The 21,005-nt window shown below is 45.8% G+C and overlaps 1 long non-coding RNA gene across 2 annotated transcripts; it reads right to left on the bottom strand.

Moving 5' to 3' along the window:
• Positions 1-18,611: 18,611 nt before the first annotated feature.
• Positions 18,612-21,005, bottom strand: LOC121982669. Of its 2 annotated transcripts, none has more exons than XR_006112181.1 (5): positions 20,605-21,005; positions 20,450-20,511; positions 20,238-20,343; positions 20,039-20,140; positions 18,612-18,674 (listed from the first exon to the last, which is right to left on the bottom strand). It is a non-coding gene; the product is annotated as an uncharacterized LOC121982669 (long non-coding RNA). The 2 variants fall into 2 exon arrangements; XR_006112180.1 differs by having other exon boundaries at positions 20,614-21,005.

Raw genomic sequence — 21,005 nt, 5'->3', positions numbered from 1 at the left:
CTAGCCGAATTTTTTTATTGGTCTTAACTAAGACTTAGCTCATGCTTGACTTCCAATCAGGACTTCAGATGCCTAGATCTACTAGGACTTAATCACTGCCTAGTTTACAACCTAGACTTTGATATCTGTCAAGTATCTTACACTTACAAACTTGACACAACTTGTTAGATCACAACTATCTTAACTTTAATCTTAGTCATATATCAAAATTTTAGGTTACATGTTATGCATCCAATACCAATATATCAATAATCTCCTCTTTTTTGATAATATGAAAACTAAGTTAAGGCTAGTAATCAATAATAAAAAAATAAGTTGTATTTTGAATTCATATTCAATGTATGAAAGAAAAAATATATATAATGTAGTCATACATGAATATAATAAATAAAATATCACTCCCCCTTAATTATCGATCCCCCTTAATCAAATAAGGGATTAAATTTGAAAGTTAATAAATACTTAATTTTTATCTTTCTTTTATCCCTCTCTTCCTTTTTCATATATCAAAAATAGGTTAAAATTCAAATAAAGCATGACATATAGTTAAGTGTAATATCATAGGAATTAGTAAATATAATTTAAGTCAAAATCAACTGTGCATAGATTTAGGTTAGATTAAAGTCAAAGAAATAAGTTAACAAAATTAAATACTAGTTAAGTCAAATATGGTCAAAATCATAAAAAAAAAAAAATGCATACCACACTAAGAATTTAACTAGTAATGAGTATTATCCAAGTCAAGTTCAATCAATAGAATTGAAATAATAGTCAAAAGGTAAACTGCAAGTCTTAGAAGGTTCAATCATAGGCAAATAAAATAAAGCATAAGTCAAGGATAAGTTAGTTAGAAGTCTAGATCCAAAATACTACAGGCATAGCAGAAGTTAAATACTATAGGTCCAAACCAAGTCAAACATAGTCAAAATAAGCCCTCTAAGCCAATAAACTAAGTCCAATTAGAAGATGAAGGAGGAGGAGCCTAGCTCGAGTACTAGGTCCTCATCAGAGGTGGGATCCTCTGGACCACTTTTGCAGTCCAGAGGATGCTCCCTTTGCATATATTGGTGGGGATAGATGGTTTCCACCTATTTTACAAGTGGGGACCATCCATCCCTACTAATGCATGAAAAGAGATCATTATCTGGACCGCAAAAAACGGTCCAGAGGATTTCCTCTCATCCTCATCATGTCCATCATCTCTCATATTAGGGCCCTTATATTTGGATACTCATGAGTGATTGTCTCCTCGAGTAGGGTAACTTGCTCCTCTAACATCAACGGAGGTGGAGGTGTTGGAGGAGCCAGAAGATCAGTCGGTATCTATTCTAGATCAACCTCGAACTCAACCATGATGTCATCAATATTTGGAGATCAAGTCCTTCCATCCTTCCAAACTAGAGCATTATCTCTGAGGACTATCTTGGCTAATGTGAAGTTCCTAAGTCCTATTTAATCAAACTCGGTCAACGGTGGTTTGATGTTTCTTCTAGAAACATCAATCCCTAATAATGCAAAAAGATGAGTCATAATGTGATAATATGGCATATGAACTCGACAGCTGGTGGATATGGTGGAGTGATAGACAATGGACTAAAAAATCTATAGAATAAAGTTTTTGTCAAATTGATATTTGATGACATAAAGTTGAAATGAATGGAAGGGTTGTATAGTAGCAAGATCATGAGTGTTGATGGGCAAGATGCACATGTAGAGGACCTTGTACAACACAATATTCAACTTTGAGCTGGCCGGAGTAGAAGTTGATGATGGTCGGAGTCCATTCACCACCAAAAAGGTAAGTGTAAATATGATCTAGGTTAATGTCAGAATGAGGCTTAGGAAAAGATGGAGTAGGGCAAGAAAAACAATGGAACATGGAGGCTGAGGGACACAACTTGAGTCAGTCCTTAATTAGATCAGGTGTGTAGATGATGTCATGATCTCTAGCTCTAGAAGTAAAGGTAAGATCATCTACCTTAGATAAGTTGTTATAGAACTTAGCACATAGATTAATGTTTACTATTTGGTCACAGTAAATAAATGTGGAAAGACCATAGTAGAGATGGGACAGTGGTCTATGAAAAACTTCCAATCAAGAAATCTAGAATGCATAGATATATATGTATGCTCATGAAATCTACATCTAGAGTCCTCAGAGGGAAATCTCAAGTTATCTAGAGGATGCTTAGAAGTATTGGGCTTATTGACTCTACATTTTGTTCTAACATATAGCAATATGTAAACTAAAAAAGAGAAATAACATTATTATGTGTAAAATAGATATGAAAGAGTAAGTAAAATTTTTTCCAAGGCATCATGATTGATCCGGTGGTAAGGATTGGGGGCCCACATAGGAAGGGGTCAACGATACGGGAGAGTCAAAGCTCCGGCTGAGGGGGGAGGAAGTCACCTGGCCGACCGGCCGGAGTAGATTCCGTGCTGGCACGAAAATAGCTCGACCTAGGGTCGAGCTTCCGACGCTCACAAGCTCCCTTCTAGAGGAACCGCTATGCCGAGTGGCCAATCTGCTCGGCTAAACTACAGAATAACTGGCTTGTACCCCGTCCGAGTATGTGACTGAGCGGTCTTCTCGCCCGGTCCGAGGTGCATGGATACCCAAGCGCCCTGGAGGCCGAGCGACCAGCCCGTCCGGCCCAATTAGAGACAAAAGGCTTAGAAGAGGACAAAAGGGGGAGCAAGTGATATCATTCTCGAGACACCCACCGCCGACAAACAACATGGTCGGCGACCGGGCCGTACCGAGGATCGTATGGGGGAAGTTTCCGCTGCCGTGGTAGAGATATGCTCGGACAGTTGCGGTATGGCGTCAGGCACACTTTTCTGACACAGCCATTCTGAGGTATACTTTGAGGAGCGTGCACGCCTCGGGAAGTGTGCACGTGCCTCTATGGGGTCCTATATAAGAACCTCCCGACTTCGGAGGAGGTATGATTTTTCTCCTCATCTACTGTAGCCACAGTCTCTCTATTCTGCCTCTATTTCTTCTCGCCATCGCCTGACTTGAGCGTCGGAGGGTCGTCGTCGGGAACCCCTTCCCGGCCTGGCTTTGTTGTAGGTTCATCGGAGGCCTACGTCACTGTGAAGATCACCCGGGGCAGTAGAGAGCGCCACGTCCCCAGTTTTCATCAACTCGGCGCACGGATAGGATCAAATTGACGTCGTTTGTGAGAACACACCTGAATCCGAGCAGAGAAGATGGAAGAAGCTGGACGTCAACTCATGGTAACGCTCTCTCCCGAGGAGCTCGATGCACACATCTAAGAGCGGGTTGCGAAGATGGTCAAACAACAACAGAAGGCACAAGCCGAGCGGACAACGCAGCAGGCCGCCTTGGTTTCTAGTGGCCGAGTGGCAATGGAGGACCGGCCAGAACAATACTCTACCTGGGCACAGAACAAGGGGCAGACTGACACACCAGGAGACGCGCTGGCCGCCCCTATTCCGTTCCATAGGGCACTATTCTAGACTCCGTCGGAGCTGGCCTTAGCCAACCAGGGATCGTCCGATGTAGCGCCCGTGCGGGACGCTAAGAATGAGAAGGCGCCGCATGTCGAGTCATCTCTCGAGCGGATCAATCGCCAGTTTTTTGAGGCGACCTTACAAGACCCTCTCCCAAAGCATTACGCCCCCATATCGATTGGAGAATATAACGGCACAACTGATCCGGACGACCACCTCGATAAGTTCGATAATGCTGCTACACTTCATCAATACACCGACGGAGTCAAATGCAGAGTCTTCCTCACTACATTATCCAGTACGGCACAACGTTGGTTCCGGAGGTTGCCGGACGGATCAATCAAGAGCTTCAGAGATTTCCGAACGACATTCCTTCATCACTTCGCCAGCAACCGGTGCTACCAGAAGGCCAGCGTTAGCCTCTTTTCCATGAAGCAAGGGCCAAGAGAAACTCTCCGAGCCTACATCCAACGCTTCAACCAAGCAGTTATGGACATCCCCTCAGTCTCGCCTGAGACAATGATGCATGCTTTTACACAAGGCTTAGTCGACGGGGACTTCTTTCACTCGCTCATCAGGAAGCCGCCTCGCGACTACGACCACATGCTAAAATAAGCGAGTAAGTATATTAACGTGGAGGAAGCGCAGGCGGCCCGAAAGAAGGAAGCGCCAGGCGAGCCTCCCGGCCAAGTTGAACGGAGAACAAACATCAACGAGCCACCGCCGAGAGGACCACGTGCCAAGGGGATGAGACCACCTCAAGATTCCAGGTCGCCCACCGTTCAGCACATTGCGGCCGAGCGACCTAGACAAAAAGGCAAGGTATGGACGCCCATGTTTTACAAAATCCATCAATCAGCTACTCATAACACTCGAGGCTGCCGAACTCTCCCCCCGGTCAGCCAACCTGAGCAGAGAAACTATCGTCGCTGATCGCCTTCACTGGATAGGTAAGCTCGTCATTAGTACACCGAGCGGCGAGTAATTAGGCGTTCACCCGAGCAGCATCACCATCAGCAGCAACATCACCAGCCAAGGGCCAACCCTCGAGTCTCCCATGAGCGAGCCAGACCGTCTACTCAGGAAGAAGAAAACAGAAGCAATATCACTCGGGGGGAAATCAACATCATCGCTGGTGGACCAACAAGTGGTGACTCCAACCGAGCCCGCAAGTCGTACGCCCGACGACTGGAAATACATGCTGTGGGATGCAGCCAAGAAAAGGCGAGCGGGCCGACGATTATCTTTGGTCCTGGCGACCTCGAGGGAGTCGAAGTGCCGCACGATGACGCCCTCATCATCCGAGCGGTAATAGCAAACTACACTATTCATCACATCTTTATTGACACAGGGAGTTCGGTCAACATCATCTTCAAGAAGGCATTCGACCAGCTCCAGATTGACAGGGCGGAGCTACTACCGATGACCATGCCCTTGTTCGGATTCACGGGTAACGAGGTTCAACCAGTCGGTCAGATAAAGTTGGCCATTTCGCTCGGGGAAGAACCACTCAGAAGGGCGCGGACTGCTAACTTCATCTTTGTGGACGCTCCCTTGGCATACAACGTCATTTTGGGCCGACCGGCTCTCAACGAGTTCTGGGCGATCATCTCAAATTTCCATCAGAAGATCAAATTCCCCGTGGAAGACCAAGTGGGAGAAGTTAGAGACGATCAGTTGGCAGAGCGGCGTTGCTATGTGGAGATGGTGCGAGCAGAGTCGAGGTCCGCTCGGAAGGCCCCCCGTATCGAGGTAAATGCTATAACCGAAAAGCTGCCTACTTTTGTTTATGAAGAAAAGGAGGAGGTACAGATTCACCCGGCTCGATCGGAGACCACGACATTTATAGCCTCCGACTTGGAGGCAAGCCAGAAGGAGGAGATGACTAGATGTCTCCAACAAAACCACGACGTCTCGCGTGGTTGACGCACGAGCTGCCAGGAATCTCGCCAAGCGTCGCGCAGCACGAGCTACACGTCCGGCCGGACGCTCGTCCCGTCAAGCAAAGGAAGCGGGACTATAGTGTCGAGCAGAACGTCATCATACGGGCGGAAGTCGAGAAACTCCTGGAGGCCGGCCACATACGCGAGGTACAGTTCCCAAGCCGGCTCGCAAATGTGGTGCTAGTCTCCAAGCCCGGTAACAAATGGAGAGTCTGCATCGACTTCCGTGACCTGAACAAGGCGTGTCCGAAGGATTTTTACCCACTGCCCCGAATTGACCAAATGGTGGACTCAACCGCCGGGTGCGAACTGATATGCATGTTGGATGCATATCACAATTATCACCAGGTGTCACTCGCTCAGGAAGATCAAGAGAAAGTCAGTTTCATCACAGCGGACGACACTTACTGCTACAACGTGATGCCGTTCGGACTGAAGAACGCAGGGGCTACGTACCTGCGACTCATGAACAAGGTGTTCCGGAAGCAGATCGGGCGAAACCTAGAGGTATATGTTGATGATATACTCATTAAATCATTCCGAGTGACCGACCTCTGTGCAGATATAGAAGAAACTTTCCAGACATTACGGGCGTACGGGGTCAAGCTGAACTCGCAAAAGTGTCTGTTCGGAGCAAAAAGTGGTCATTTCCTAGGCTACATAGTCACTGAGCGAGGCATTGAGACTAACCCTGGCAAGGTCAAAGCACTACAAGATATGCCGCCGCCCAAAAACTTGAAGGAAGTCCAACGCTTTATGGGTCGCATAACAGCGCTATCCCTGTTTATCTCCCGGACGGTTGATCAGAGCATGCCCTTCTTCAGGATCCTGCGCTGGGCGACCAAATTCCAATGGGATGAGGAATGTGACCGAGCATTCAAAGAATTGAAGGCCTACCTAAACTCATTACCTGTATTAGCTAAGCCATCTGTCGGCGAGCCTCTCCGCATTTATCTGTCTTCAATCGAGCATGCGGTCGGTTCGACACTAGTCAAGCAGAACGGTGAAGAACAGCCAGTGTATTTCCTTAGCCACATTCTAAAGGATGCTGAGTCTTGCTACACTGGTCTTGAGAAGCTTGCCTTCACACTTGTTCTAGCCGCTCGAAGGCTCTGGCCCTATTTCCTAGGGCATACGATCATTGTCATAACAAATAGCCCCTTAAGCCGAGTTCTACTAAACCCCGAGGCGTCCAGGCGACTGATCAAATGGACCACGGAGCTTAGCGAGTTTGACATACAGTATCAGCCCCGGACAGCAATCAAGGCACAGTCATTGGCAGACTTCATCACTGAGGTACAAAATCCCGAGCCCGAAGTCACCTGGAAGGTGTACGTAGATGGATCGTCCACTCGGCAGGGAAGTGGGGTAGGCGTGCTGCTGGTTTCCCCCCACGGAGAACGAATGCACCTGTCCGTACGGCTGGACTATAAAGCAACCAACAATGAAGCGGAGTATGAGGCGCTTATAGCAGGTTTGCAGGCTTCTCGGCATGTGGGAGCTAGCAATGTTTTGATTCATTCAGATTCACAGTTGGCCGCTCAGCAACTTTCAGGAGCATTTGAGATAAGCAACGTCAGGCCTAAGCTTTATGCGGAAACCTTCACCAAACTAAGGGCCAGTTTCCGAGAGGTGGTGATACAGAAGATCCCCCGCGCGGCCAATCAGGCTGTAGATGAACTGGCTAAGCTGGCCAGTTCGATATCACGAATCTTCATTGAGCAGCCAGTCGAGCAAGTGTCTCTGGTCGCCCACATCGATTGGATGGAGGGACTCACATTTCCAAATGACTGGCGAACGACTATAATAGAGTTTTTGAAGTCAGGAGCAACGCCGTCCGATCGGTCGAAGGCACATCTGCTCAGAAGGAGAGCTGGTCGGTTCGTCCTCATTGGTGACCAACTCTACAAAAGAGCGTTCTCCAGGCCTCTGCTTAAATGCGTCGGCCCAGAGGTTATGGCCTATATTTTGCAAGAGGTACACCAAGGCTCATGTGGTGGACATCCGGACGGCCGCTCGTTGGCGAGGAAGATTCTCTTGGCCGGTTATTTTTGGCCGACTTTACAGGAGGACGCCGCCCGAACAGTCGCCACATGCTTATCCTGCCAAAGGTATCACAATTTCTCACATCGTCCCATGGAAGAATTAAATATTTCCATGGTGTCCTGCCCGTTCGATCAATGGGGCATGGACATTGTGGGGTCATTTCCGATGGCGACCGGACAGCGAAAGTTCCTGCTGGTAGCAGTGGACTATTTTTCCTAATAGATTGAAGTCGAGCTACTGGCTAAAATAACCGAGGAGATGGTCAAAAATTTATATGCCAACATATCATTTGTCGGTTCCGCATCTCGCGACGGCTCATCTCCGATAATGAGAGGCAGTTCTCAGGTCAGCAACTCAGGGAATGGTGCGAGGGGTACGACATCCAGCAAGCCTTCACCTCCGTAGCATATCCCCAAAGTAATGGGCAAGCCAAAGTCACCAATCGGGAGATCTTACGAGTTCTTCAGGCTCGGCTCGACCATGAAGGAGGCAGTTGGGTGGACGAGCTGCCCGGGGTATTATGAGCGCTCTGAATGACGCCCAAGGAGGGAACAGGAGCGACTCCCTTTCACCTGGTGTATGGGGGAGAAGACATCGTCCCGGTAGAAGTCGGGGTAGAATCCGACCGGATCAAAGTCTACGATGAGAATAATGCCGAGCGTAGACATCTGGAGCTGGACCTGGTGGACGAGACGCGAGCTAAGGCCGTCGTTCGGTTGATGGCGTATCGGCATAGGATGAAGCAAAGCTACAACAGACGGGTAATTCCTAGATCTTTTCAGGTCGACGACTTCGTCTAGAAGAAAGTCAAGCCGGTCGGCGATGTGACCAAGTTGGAAGCTCCTTGGGCTGGGTCGTTCAAGATTGTAGAGAATCTCCGATCGGGCGCTTATAACTCGAGGATGAAGATGGACGGAAGCTAGAATGACCGTGGAACGCAAATCATCTCTAGCCGTACCGAGTTGGGTGAAAGGTGTGCCATTGTAACTCATAATATTCAATCCTGCTGTATCTTTTGACCGCAAGAGTAAAATCAAAGGAAACCTAGGATACGAACAATTTTGGCCGAACGAAGATTGTCGAGCGGCGACGTTAAATCCCCGAGAGACCGGCGAGTATAAACCCCCCGGCCCGAAGACCGTCGAGTGGCGACGTTAAATCCTCGAGTCGGACCGACGACTATAAACCCCCGGCCCGAAGACCGTCGAGCTACAACGTTAAATCCCAGAGTCGGACCGGCGAGTATAAACCCCCCCCCCCCCCGTCCTGAAGACCGTCGAGCGACAACGTTAAATCCCCAAGTCGGACCAGCGACTATAAACCCCCGGCCCGAAGACCGTCGAGCGGCGACGTTAAATCCCCGAGTCAGACCGACGATTATAAACCCCCCGGCCCGAAGTCCGTCGAGCGGCGACGTTAAATCCCCGAGTCGGACTGGCGACTATAAACCCCCCGGCCCTAATACCGCCGAATGTCGTTCAGAGAGAATGCGTTCGAAGAAGTAAACAAGAACAGAATCGAAAGTTATATTGACTCGTCGTATAAAAGTACACAGACAAAAACAGGCCAAAAGTCAGATAGCGACAGATAATAACTCGCGGAACGGCGAGCATACAGATGAAACTTCAAAAGGCGCTCCTCACTCCAGGACATCAAAGATGGGCTCGGGGATGGTTTCTAGTAGTCCGGCCAAGTCTTTGGGGGGGAGGGGGATAGATGTCATTTCCGGGAGATGGCCCTTAGCCTTCAGATAAGTAGTTGTAGCCCGGATGGCTTCCTCAAAGGCCAGGACCAGCTGATCGCTCAACTTCTCGCCAAATTCGTCCGAGCGGAAATAGTTCTACTTCATCACCGTGAAGCGGCCTGATTCGTCGTCTTTGTACTCCTTTAGTGTAGCTCGGGCAGCTTCTAGAGCGTCTTGGAGATCCTTCTTATCTCCTTGAAGTTTAGCTTCAGCAGCCGATCGACTTTCTCGCTCGGTGGATAGCAGGCCAGTCAATTCTTGGACGCGCTGCTCCAGCGCTCGGGCCTGCACATTCTTTGCTTCTAAATTAGAGACAGCCCTATTCTTTCTGTTAGTCGCCAGCTTGATCTCCTGGTTGTGAGACTTAACTTGGGCTTCAAGCCCAGCTACCCTGGTTTCCAGGCCAGAAGACTTGTGTCGCTCGGCCGAAAATAGTTTCTATGTCTTGTTCAGCTTGGACCAAAGCGTGGTGTACGAGGGCCCCTGAGCAGGCGCCCCTTCAGAAATCTGAAGTTTCTTCAACTCTTCCTCCAATGCCACCAAACGGTTGTTGGCCGCGATGTTCTCCACCCAGCTCTACACTCGAATGAAATAATATCAAGGAGCGAGCAAAATAATTATATAAGAGTTTGAGGAGCATACCCCAGTAGCCTGCTACAAATGACTGTCACCGAGCTGACCGGGGGTCATTAACGCCACACGGGCCCTCGCATCCTCCCATATTTTGGCGAGCGGTTCGCGGATGGTGATCTAATGTTCTGGGGCAACTGGTCGATCAGCCGCTAGAAGAAATTCTTCTGTGGGGAGATGGAGGATGGCCTTAATCACTTGACGACCGCTCGGATCAGATTGGGTTGAGGCTGAATGACCAGACGACTCGTCGAGCGGAGCAGAGATTTTGCCAGAGCGCCTAAGCCGAAGACGAGCCCGAGGCAAGGAACTGACGGGTTGCGCTTCAAAGGAAGTCACCGACAGATCAAGCTGGGAGGGAGTTCGGTCCGAGGAGATGGCTTCGATTGAAGCAGGGGCCGAGTCGACTGCTGCAAAGGGGGTGTCGACCTACTCTATCACCGGATCCACAGATGTAGCTGAGTGGGTGTGAAGGTCCGTCCGACGCCGTTTGCGTATCACCAGTGGGGAGTCCTCGGCCGAGTGCCCTGCGTCCTCCGACACCGGATGCCCGGTAGATGAGATGGCATCTCCGACCGTTTCGGTTGCAGGGAGTCGAACGGTCAACTCTCCAACTGCGGGTGGAGCTTCTTCGCTTTCACCCTCGTGTGAGCCGACCTGTGCGATGCCCAGATTGACCATCTCCTTAGTTGCTGCCGTCTCTACCTCGACAGCCTTCAACCTCATCCGCTTAGTGGCCTTGGCACACCACATGATGTCGACTGCATAAAAGAAGAATAAATCAGTTAGACCAAAAGGGAAGGGGGCAAGGAAAATGCTTACCCATGTTGCTCGGAAGCTTCGTTCGGATCGGGCTCAATCCGAATATGTACAGCACACCCTCGCAAAGCAGCTTGTGGATGTTGAATCTCTGCTTGGCCAGCAGATTGGCCGCGTGGGGGTAATCTGGCTGGCTCTTGTATTTACCAAGGTCCGGCGGGGTCGGCACGGTGGTCTGCCATTTAGTTCGGAAAGGTGGCCGCTTGGGAAAACGAAGGTAAAAGTAGTTCTCCTTCCAATGTTTGTTCAAGGTCGGCATTTTATCGAAGAAAACAAGACTGATCCGCGACTAGAAGAGGAAGGTGCCCCACTCGGACTGTTTGGGATAGTAGAAATAGTGGAAAGTCTTGGGGACTAAGGTAATGTCGTGTAACCTAAAGAGGACAACTACTCCGCACAACAACCGGAAGGAGTTTGGGACGAGTTGGCTGAGCAGAAGGCGGAAGTAGTTGCACACTTCAAGGATGAACGGATGAATAGGAAAACGTAGACCGGCTATAAACTGGTCTCGGAAAAAGAAATTAGTGTCGATCGGAGGGTCGTGTGGCCGATCGGATGAGGTAGCTAGTGTTAGTTCATGGTCAGAAGGAAGTTCGAAGGTTCGGACGAGGCTCAATGCATCCCTCTCATCAAACTGGCTCTCCGTGGTGGTTTACTAGAGGTCGGGGGCGAGGTCGGACTGGCGAGAGGAACTAGCCATTACCAGGACAAGGGACGAAGCAAAAGAAGGCAAGGGTTGACGAGAAGAATGGCTGGAACAATGTCAAAGGGGGGGCATGAATACGGCGAGAATGCAAAGAAAAACGCAAAAGAACTGAAAGGAAAAAAGACAAAGGGGCCTTACAGAGAATATGACCGAAGGAGGAGGCGAGGGATCGCCGGAACGCAGAGAAATGAGTTCGCTGGAACATTGAACGAGATGGAGTAGAAGCCTTCGGATGCGCACACGCGATAACGCGTAGCGGCTGGGGAAGAAGATATGTCCTTATAAACGTTGGGCGTGATCGACTGGAGCTGTCCGATCCAGGTCACGGGATCCGAGGAGCAGATCTGATCGTCGAATTCGAAAGGCTAAAGGTCACATCAGCCCTGACAGCTCGAGCGAGCAGTGACGGCTGCGCGGCCACGTGACGCCCGCTCACGGGTCGCATTTAATGAGCACCATTATGCGGACGTGGTCGCGTGTTCAGCCTTAATGGCGGTGATTTGCACAAATTCTGAGGAGATTATAGGGATATCAGCGTTGACCAATGTCAGAGTGGCGGGACAACCGCTGGCAAACAAAACTTTCCAAGTGCTAGCCTGTGTCGCGCCGATCGGCATCACCCGCTTGCGCAGTCCCCGATCGGATAGACACTAACATAGGTAGTCGAGCGGCAGGCGTGTCACCAAGCCAACGGTCCAGTCAGTCGGACTTGCCGCCTCCTTCGGCTAGACTTGGAGGGAAGGCACGTGATCCGGTGGTAAGGATCGGGGGCCCACATGGGAAGGGGTCAACGACATGGGAGAGTCAAAGCTCCGGCTGAGGGGAGAGGAAGTCACCTGGCCGACCGGTCGGAGTAGATTCCATGCCGGCACGAAGACAGCTCGACCTCAGGTCGAGCTTCCGACGCTCACATGCTCCCTTATAGAGGAACTGCTATGCCGAGTGGCCAATCTGCTCGGCCAAACTACAGAACAACTGGCTTGTACCCCGTCCGAGTATGTGACCGAGCGGCCTCCTCGCTCGATCCGAGGTGCATGTATACCCGAACGCCCTGGAGGCCAAGCGACCAGCCCGTCCGACCCAATTAGAGACAAAAGGCTTAGAAGAGGATAAAAGGGGCAGCTAGTGATATCATTCTCGAGACATCCGTCGCCGACAAATAACATGGTCGGCGACCGGGCCGTACTGAGGATCGTACGGGGGAAGTTTCCGCTGTCGTGCCAGAAATATGCTTAGACAGTTGCGGTATGGCGTCAGACACGCTTTTCTGACACAACCATTCTGAGGTATGCTTTGAGGAGCGTGCACGTCTCGGGAAGCATGCACGCGCCTCTACGGGGTCCTATATAAGAACCTCCCGACTTCGGCGGAAGTATGATTTTTCTCCTCATCTACTGTAGCCACAGTCTCTCTATTCTGCCTCTATTTCTTCTCGCCATTGCCTGACTTGAGCATCGGAGGGTCGTCGCCGGGAACCCCTTCCCGGCCCGGCTTTGTTGCAGGTTCATCGGAGGCCTACGTCACTGTGAAGATCACCTGGGGGCAGTAGAGAGCGCCACGTCCCCAGTTTTCATCGTCTCGGCGCACGGACAGGATCAATGATGTTGAGAAAAACTTGATCTCAGGATAAGGGTCAAAAATAAACTCGAAAGCGGGTCTAAAATGAGTTTGAAAGAGAAGAATTTGGATTAAAATGAGTTTTTGGTGGTTGCCTCGTGGTCTCTTGTATAAAGGTTGTCCTGGCAATTAGAGGGGTACTTGGTACATCAAGTCAAGGGCACCCGTTCGAGATCACGCGGGCGAGAACACATACAACCAGGGTCGACCATATACCGTCTTTTCACCTAACATAGTTAATGTGATTTAAGTTAAGACAGTTTGTTATCGGTCACCTATATACCTGTACAGGTGACCTTGAGTCAATGATATTGACTTTTTGGATTTTATCTTTCTAGCTAAGTTCTTCAATCCTGCCTTAAGATTATAGGTCAAAATTTTGAAGATAGGTTAACATGAAATTCAAAATGAGATGAAAACATAAAATTATCTTATTTTTTTTATTAAAATAGATTTTTCAAAACCATTTTTGAAATGTCTAACTCGATTTCGAGCTTGACTATTGATAGGATAGAAGCTAACAATCGCTTCATCAAGTCAAATAAGAGTCTCTAGCTTAATCTTATAAAAACTAAGCTATTAACATATGAAAAATTTTCTAACTTGATTAATTTTAAAAAAATAACCCCAATTCATGTTAATGTACTGATATAAGTATGTGAAATTGAGAGGCTATAACCCTAAGAATCTCACACCATTCTATGCTTTACAAACATAAGCAAGTCATCCCTTAGTATGTTTTATGAGATGTAGGTGTTGGATCAATCACACGTGAGAGGGGGGAAGGGGGGGTGAATCATATGGTTTTCAAAAACTCGTTTTGTCGTTTTTAAAATCACAAGTATGCACAGCGGAAAGTACGTATGAAATCAAAATTAAAAAGATACAAGAAAAACACAAGTGGGTTACTTGGTTCGGAGCCTTCGGCGACTCCTACTCCAAGACCCAGGTCCCGTGGACCTATCGATGGATAATCCACTAAAGGCCTCTTCCGATACCTCCAGAGGAAGAAATTGAGTACAAAGAAAGTTTGAACAAGTGCAACACACTGCACTTGTTCTTTTGCAGTAATCAAGTACACAAATGAAATGTTACCGACACTTTTAGAAATAGAAGTAGGAGCACTCGTGTGTCGGTGTCAGTCTACCAACCGCGATCGAAAGTTCTCAGAGTAGTTGTCAGGTGCAGCAGCTTCGCAATAGTCATAGCAGAAGCCTGGAGCAGTCGAAAGTTCAAAAGAATGCGCGGTAGCTCGTATATCAGTGTTATTTGAATGTCTTCTCGAGACTACTTTATATGAGCCATGAAGGTGCCTTCCATAGCTGCTGAAGGCACCTCCAATGGGTTAAACTTGATACCGAATTGCCTAACACTTATCCGCGGCAAACTCAAAATTTCACCTTGCAGAAGGCACCTTCCATAGCCATGGAAGGCATCTTCTATGAACAGTACGAAGGCGCCTTCACTGCTTGAAGGCGCCTTCGTACACTATTTATCCGAAGGCAAATATGCTCCTTTTGTTCTGCAAAACAACGTTAGTCCAAATAACCTATAAAATAAATATTAGGATAATAATAATTAATAATAAAGAGTAGTAATTAGTTTCTATCCTCCCAGGACCAAGAACTAGTCAAGGTCTCAGTTTAGGGATCCTAAATGGACCTAAACCGGACTGACGCCTACTGTTCCTCAATTGGGACGCGTTCTCACAAGATCACTCTCCTCCAATGACTTACCTTAACTTACCAATATGTCAGACATCCGGTCAGCTCGTCGACCTGTCTAAACCTGTTGACCCAGCTGAATTTTTTGCCAGAGTCGGTCAGTCCGTCGACCTATCTAGACTTCGTACCAGCTATCCGATCAGCTCGTTGACCTAGCTAGATTTCTTGTAAAATATCCGATCAGCCCGTCGACCTATCTAGACTTCTCCTGCACACTTAATCAAGTGATTAAATTACAATAAAAACTAACTTAACTTAGTTGTCATTCATCAAAACCTGAGTTAAACCATTAGTATAAAATGCACCAACAGTAGATTGCCTAGATATATAGGTGCATACTGTCTACAATAAGGCCTAGGTTAAGACCTTTTTGTAGTATAAGAAATAAAACAAGATTTTTTTATGAAAAATAAAACATTATAATTTTAAAATCATATTTTGAAAACATGAAAATATGGTTTAAAATGATCCTAGTCTAATAGTTAAAAAAGTTTAGCTCGCTTAAATTGGAACTCTAACATATTTCAATTTTGCAAATAGGTTTGTATAGGAAATGTTAGCATTTATTACATGAATATGATACCCAATAATCGTTATTTTCTACTTGGTTAATTAAGTATTATTTTGGAACCCAAATAATCTTATTTCTAGCTTTTCTTTTGACTAAGGTCCACATGATTTTGATCTGAGTTATATCCAAGTCCAATCTTATTATATGTTGCCCGTCTGGTCTCAGTCATCATATCTAAATATTTATATCTAGACGTAAACTTGCTTAAAGTAGACTTTAACTCACTAACCTAGTTTTTCAAATTAAAATTCTCTTCCTCAAGTTTTGACACTTGAGTTGAGGTTCCAACTTGACTAGCTTGAGTCATTGAGTCTAAGTTAGTCATTTCCTTAAGATATTTGATCTTCTTAAGTAAAACCTTGACTTTAGACTTGTATTTATCTAGAGTCTTAGTTAAACAAGCAATAGTAGCATATAACTTTTCAGTAATTGAATTTGTTACCTCGTCAGTTGACTTGTCTAAGTCACTGACTTTACTTAAATCTAATGTTAAGTTTTACTCTGATTCAGACTATGAACTTGAATTTTCTTGGATCACTACCAATGCTAACTGGCTCACTTGATCAGAGTTAGATTCAGATGATAACTCATCTCGGTTTACTTTCACTACTTTCTTCTTCTTCTTTTCAGGTTTATTTTCTTTCTCCTCTAACAAGAGGTAGTCAGTTCTAAAATGTCTTTCTTTTTTGCATTCAAAGCATTGAACGAGCGCTAGATCCTTATCTGAGATATCCTTCTTCACAAATCTTTGAGTGAATTTCTTCAGTCGGATCATCCTTTTAACCAAGTGTGCAACTTTTGAAGAGAGATCATCTTTGTCAGATGTTGTAAGTGTTTTTGGCAGTTTATGAGTCGAATGTGCCTTCATATAGTTTAATTAAGTTATCCCAAAGCAGTTTAAAACTGCTGAATTGATTGACTTTTGTGAGTTGCTCCTATGTTAGTTTATATTGTAATGTAGTTGTGGCTCTAGCATTGTCTTGAGTCTTCTTTATATCATCGATTGACCAGTTTTTAAAAGGAACCGGGATGCCATCAAAAGTTTTGGGTTGCTTAAAGTCTATCTTGATGATAAGATAATTTTTTTATATCATTCATTAGATAGTATTTCATTATATTTTCCAATAGGAGAAATTATCACCATTGAAAAGCAGTGGGCATATTATGTCGAATTCTTCTTATAAAGGCATATATGTAAATAATCATTTGTTCAAGTTGTATTAAGATCCAAGACAAGGAAGGGTTTGGTTTGAGTTTGGTATAGGTGTAATTAGAGTTTGGTTTGAGTATAGGCTAGACTCTGATTATTAATTAATTAATTAATTTGTTTGTTCCTAGCTCAGAGCACAAAGTTTAGCCTATGATAGATTTAAGTTTTTCTTTGAGTGAATTTAGTAAGAGTTTTCAAAATTGACTTCTAGATCGTGGCAAGACATAGGGGTTTTTTTGAGTATTAAAACAATGACCACTTCTAAAACAAAGCCATTTTAAGAAATAAGAGCTAAATTAACTTTAATACAATATCTTGATCTAACTAGTTTAATTTAGAGTGAGGTGAGTTAGCTTCTTCTAGTTCCACTTGACTATATGCACGAGCTAGGATACTCCTTACCCAACCTAGACATGCATGCTGGTGTAGCAGGGCCGGCAAGAGGGGGGTGAATTGCTAGAAAAATAAAAGAGTATACCCTCCTCAAGACTTTCAACTCAAAAGAAAAAATGCAACAGTAATAAAGTAAACTAAAAGAAAGAGACTCAGCAATTTACTTGGTTACAACCAAGAAGGTTGTTAATCCAAGGCAGTAGAAAAAGCTCTGAAAGATTTCCTTCACTGAAAACGGAGAAGCCTTTTACACACTAGAAGTTCAGAACTATTGCTAGAAATGAATACAGAGTTGAACGCTTGATTGATGTCTCATTCCTAGGTCCAGGGGCCCTTTTATATCCCCTAAAAAGTCTATCTCGTAGGTTGAAGGTGCCTCTAACTGAGGTCCAAGGCGTCTTAGCTCGGGTGAATGGATAGAACTCTATCCGGTCGATAATGGTCGTTTTGACCAGGGCTGAGGTGCCTCAAACAAGCATGAAGGAGCCTCCAAGGTGGAGGCACCTCCAATACTTGATGAAGGCGCCTTGAGCTTCATTTCTAGCTTGCTTTCTCCTTTGTTTTGACTTCCGAAGCTTCACGCGTTTGGGTGATTTCGGCCAACCGAAATAGGGCTCACCCGAACCCAATTTCCGACCTTCTTCTCAAGCAGTCTTCTGTCCCGGCTTTACGTCCCTTGAACGTCGCACACGTTCTTCTCGCCCATCGGTGTACTCTTTCGCAGCTCTCTCGTCCTTCGAACGCACCGAGCTCGTCAGCTTCCTTCCCATACCGTCCTTCTCGCTAGCTGCGTCTTCCGCTCGACTTCCTGCGCTCCTAAGCTCCTGCACACTTAGACACAGGGATCAAAAACAAACAGGACCTAACTTAAATTTGATTGATCAGATCAAAACAACCACGAGGTTTAACAATCTCCCCCTTTTTGATGTGCATCAAGCCAAGTTTAAATTAGGGTAAAAATAGACAAATAGTAATTTAAAGAAATTACAAAACTAACATTTAAAGTCTAAATTTGCAAATAAACTAAATTGCAACATAAAATTTAGTTCTAATACCAATTTGATGAAAAGCAAAATAAATTAATCAATGGTTGTTTTAATTTCCCCTAAACTTAACTTATACCTATTTCTCCCCCTTTGATCACAACAAAAAATGGGGTGCAAAACATTTCCAACTAACAACAATTTCTAAGTTTTCTAAGGAAGATAATTTTATAAAAAAAAATGTGTAAATTTAGAAGAAATTTTAACTAGAAAAATATGTTCTTCAAAAAAAAATTCTAAGTAAAAATTTAATATTTAAATCATTTTCAGAAAAACTTAGTTAAGATAATTTCCAATAAAAATTTTTAATTTAAGAAGAAATCATAACTTAGGCAAAAATTATCACGCCCAGAGGATAAGGTTGTCCGACAAAAATCGGACAATACCTCCCCTGTAGCAGTGACAAATGGAGCCGGTATACATCACCAACAGATAATACATATGCAAATTAAATCACAACCACACAGATAATATGCAGCCCACACGGCTGTAAAATCAAACACACGAAAAACATGAATAACAAGTATAAAGTAACGAAAACTCACCGCGGGTCGGCCCGGCTTGACTCCTCGACAAAACAATCAAATACAAAATAACAAGTCCACAGCCCAATTATTACAATGCTAAATTCAAAGGTTTAACTCACAATAAAATGAAAACCAAAATCATAAAACCGTCCTCGGAAGCGACGTGGGACCGGCAGTCGGGATCCTCCTCCAAGTGTACTAGCATCGCTATCAGCTACCTGGTGAAATTACCAATGTGGGTGGTGAGTATAAAGACTCAGCGGGTAATAGAATAGACAGTGCATGAGTAAAGAAAAAGGATACAGTCTCGGAAAGATAAATAGCAGATACTACTGGGTAAACAAAGTATATATCCATACCTAAAACCATATCCTAGACTAAAAGTGTAAGGTCCGAGATAACATAAATCGCTACAGATCGCTCATAACTACAGAATCACATGTAAAGTATACGTAATAGTAATCGGTGTCCAAGCATATACAATGGGTATGAGATAACAAATCGTAAGTAAGCATATAACAGCATAAGCAAATATAACGGAAAATAGCGTATGCACGGATGGTCACCCCGCCACCTCTCTGCATCACGACCCCTGTATGGTCGAGAGGCCGGATTGATGACAGCTGTACCACCCAAAGGCCGCCACTACTTTCGAGTGACCGGATGGACAGTTGCATAGTAGCTAAATAGCTACGTCTGTGACGGGGGTCCCTGCTACCCGCGACTCCAGCTACCACTACCCATGAGTGTGCGAGTGGGGGCACGATAGGACAAGCGGCACGCTCCAGCTACCACTACCCATGAGTGGCCGAGCGTGCGGCCCAAGCCAACAACCGCCTCAACCACAAGGGAGACAGGATCGTCGATAATGCATGCAATGACATGATGCGAATAATGCAACAGTCATCATGTATATATAACAGGAAATCAGATATGCTACATGAACCCACATGCTCAATACTAAGTATAAATAAATAGTAATCAAACAGGTAAACATGGCATCTAGTATCTGCTAGTTATCAAGAATAACAATGGGAGACTGTATAGATACGAAAGTGAGCATCTCGAAGATTGAGTGGATAAAGTATCAAGCACAAGAAATAAAATGAGTGGAGTCAAGATAAGCACTACTTTATCTGGGCTACTCATGCACCAAGAACAATAACTAAAGAAACAAGTAAGAAGTACCCGCCTCAAATGTAGGCTGAATCCGACGCTAATCTCGTCACGACGTTCGTCTTGATCAAAGTCAAGCATCAACGTATCGATTTTAACCACATACGTATAGAACCAAATAGTTAAGCCAACACTCAAAACAGGCATGCTAATCTGGGTTCCTTCATTATCTAAATAAACCCTACACTGATCTACTCCACAACAATTCCCAAGCCCTAATTTATGTCTTCAGATCACACAATTCCCAGCCAAATCTGATCAACATAAGGAATTCTAAACATGCATTGGTTCCATATACACTGGTACAGTACGAAATTATCTCATTCCTTAACAAAATCTACATCTATCAATTAATTAAGCAACAATCAACAAGCTTCCAATTCTAACCAAAATCAAGATACCTTACCTAACTCCCCGATGTTGACTCACTGCCGGTAGGTGGAATCGTCGGCACAAGTACAATGGTGCTGCTCACTACCTCAAATGCACAACCAATGTTTCTACAAGGCTACCAACATTTAAAATTGCACCAATCAGCCCACAATTCCAACCGAATTCAACACCTAGTTCTACAAACCTCACATCTGTAGTTGTGGAAGCCTTACCTACTGCTTCCCGGATGAAGAATCGTTGCTGGAAGATAGACTCGCTGGCACTAGCACACTGATGCTGCCCAATGTTGTTGATTCACAGATCTGAGCTCTCACAGAGCTATATGCATCACAAGCATCCCACACGTTGCCTAATCAGTATCAAATTCAATCCGAAACCAACATTTAGATCTGCAACCTAACATCTATAGTGGTAGAAACCTTACCTATTGATTCCCGGAGGAAAACCAGCTGCTGGAACTGTGATCAAGCCCTTCCCAGCAAGCCACTGCCACAACAATACCTCAATCAACATATGCTTGCATCCTGGCTTCAAATCACAACCTCCATAGCTAAGAGTAAACCCTAATCGAAACCATACCTGACCTACCTCACTGCCAGGAGCCACCACAAGCGGCGGAAGAGAAACTCGACGGAATCGGCTTGGCTCTAAGGCTCGGGAAAATGAGACAGCTCCTTGAAATGCAAATCCTCGTCCAGCATCGCTTTGGAACAGGCGATATCACCCCTCGTGTCCACAGGACCCAAATCTCATCACCCGACCGGAAATCCCCTGGGCGAAGGGGCGGTTTCGAGGGAAGACACCGTCGGTGAGACCTCCTTCGATCTGCCGAGGAAGTCGGAGACTCGCCCTGCTACACAGCACCGGCGTTCCGGCGCGGACGTGAGTCGGAGCTGCGTCCGTCGACGAGATCGGGAGGAAATGACCCGAGAAGAGGGGAGTCGGCGTTTTAGGGCTCGGTGGGTATACTGTAGCTTCTT

Source organism: Zingiber officinale, chromosome 5A, assembly GCF_018446385.1.
Source record: "Zingiber officinale cultivar Zhangliang chromosome 5A, Zo_v1.1, whole genome shotgun sequence".
Lineage (NCBI taxonomy): Eukaryota > Viridiplantae > Streptophyta > Magnoliopsida > Zingiberales > Zingiberaceae > Zingiber > Zingiber officinale.
This window is presented reverse-complemented; position numbering and strand designations above follow the sequence as displayed.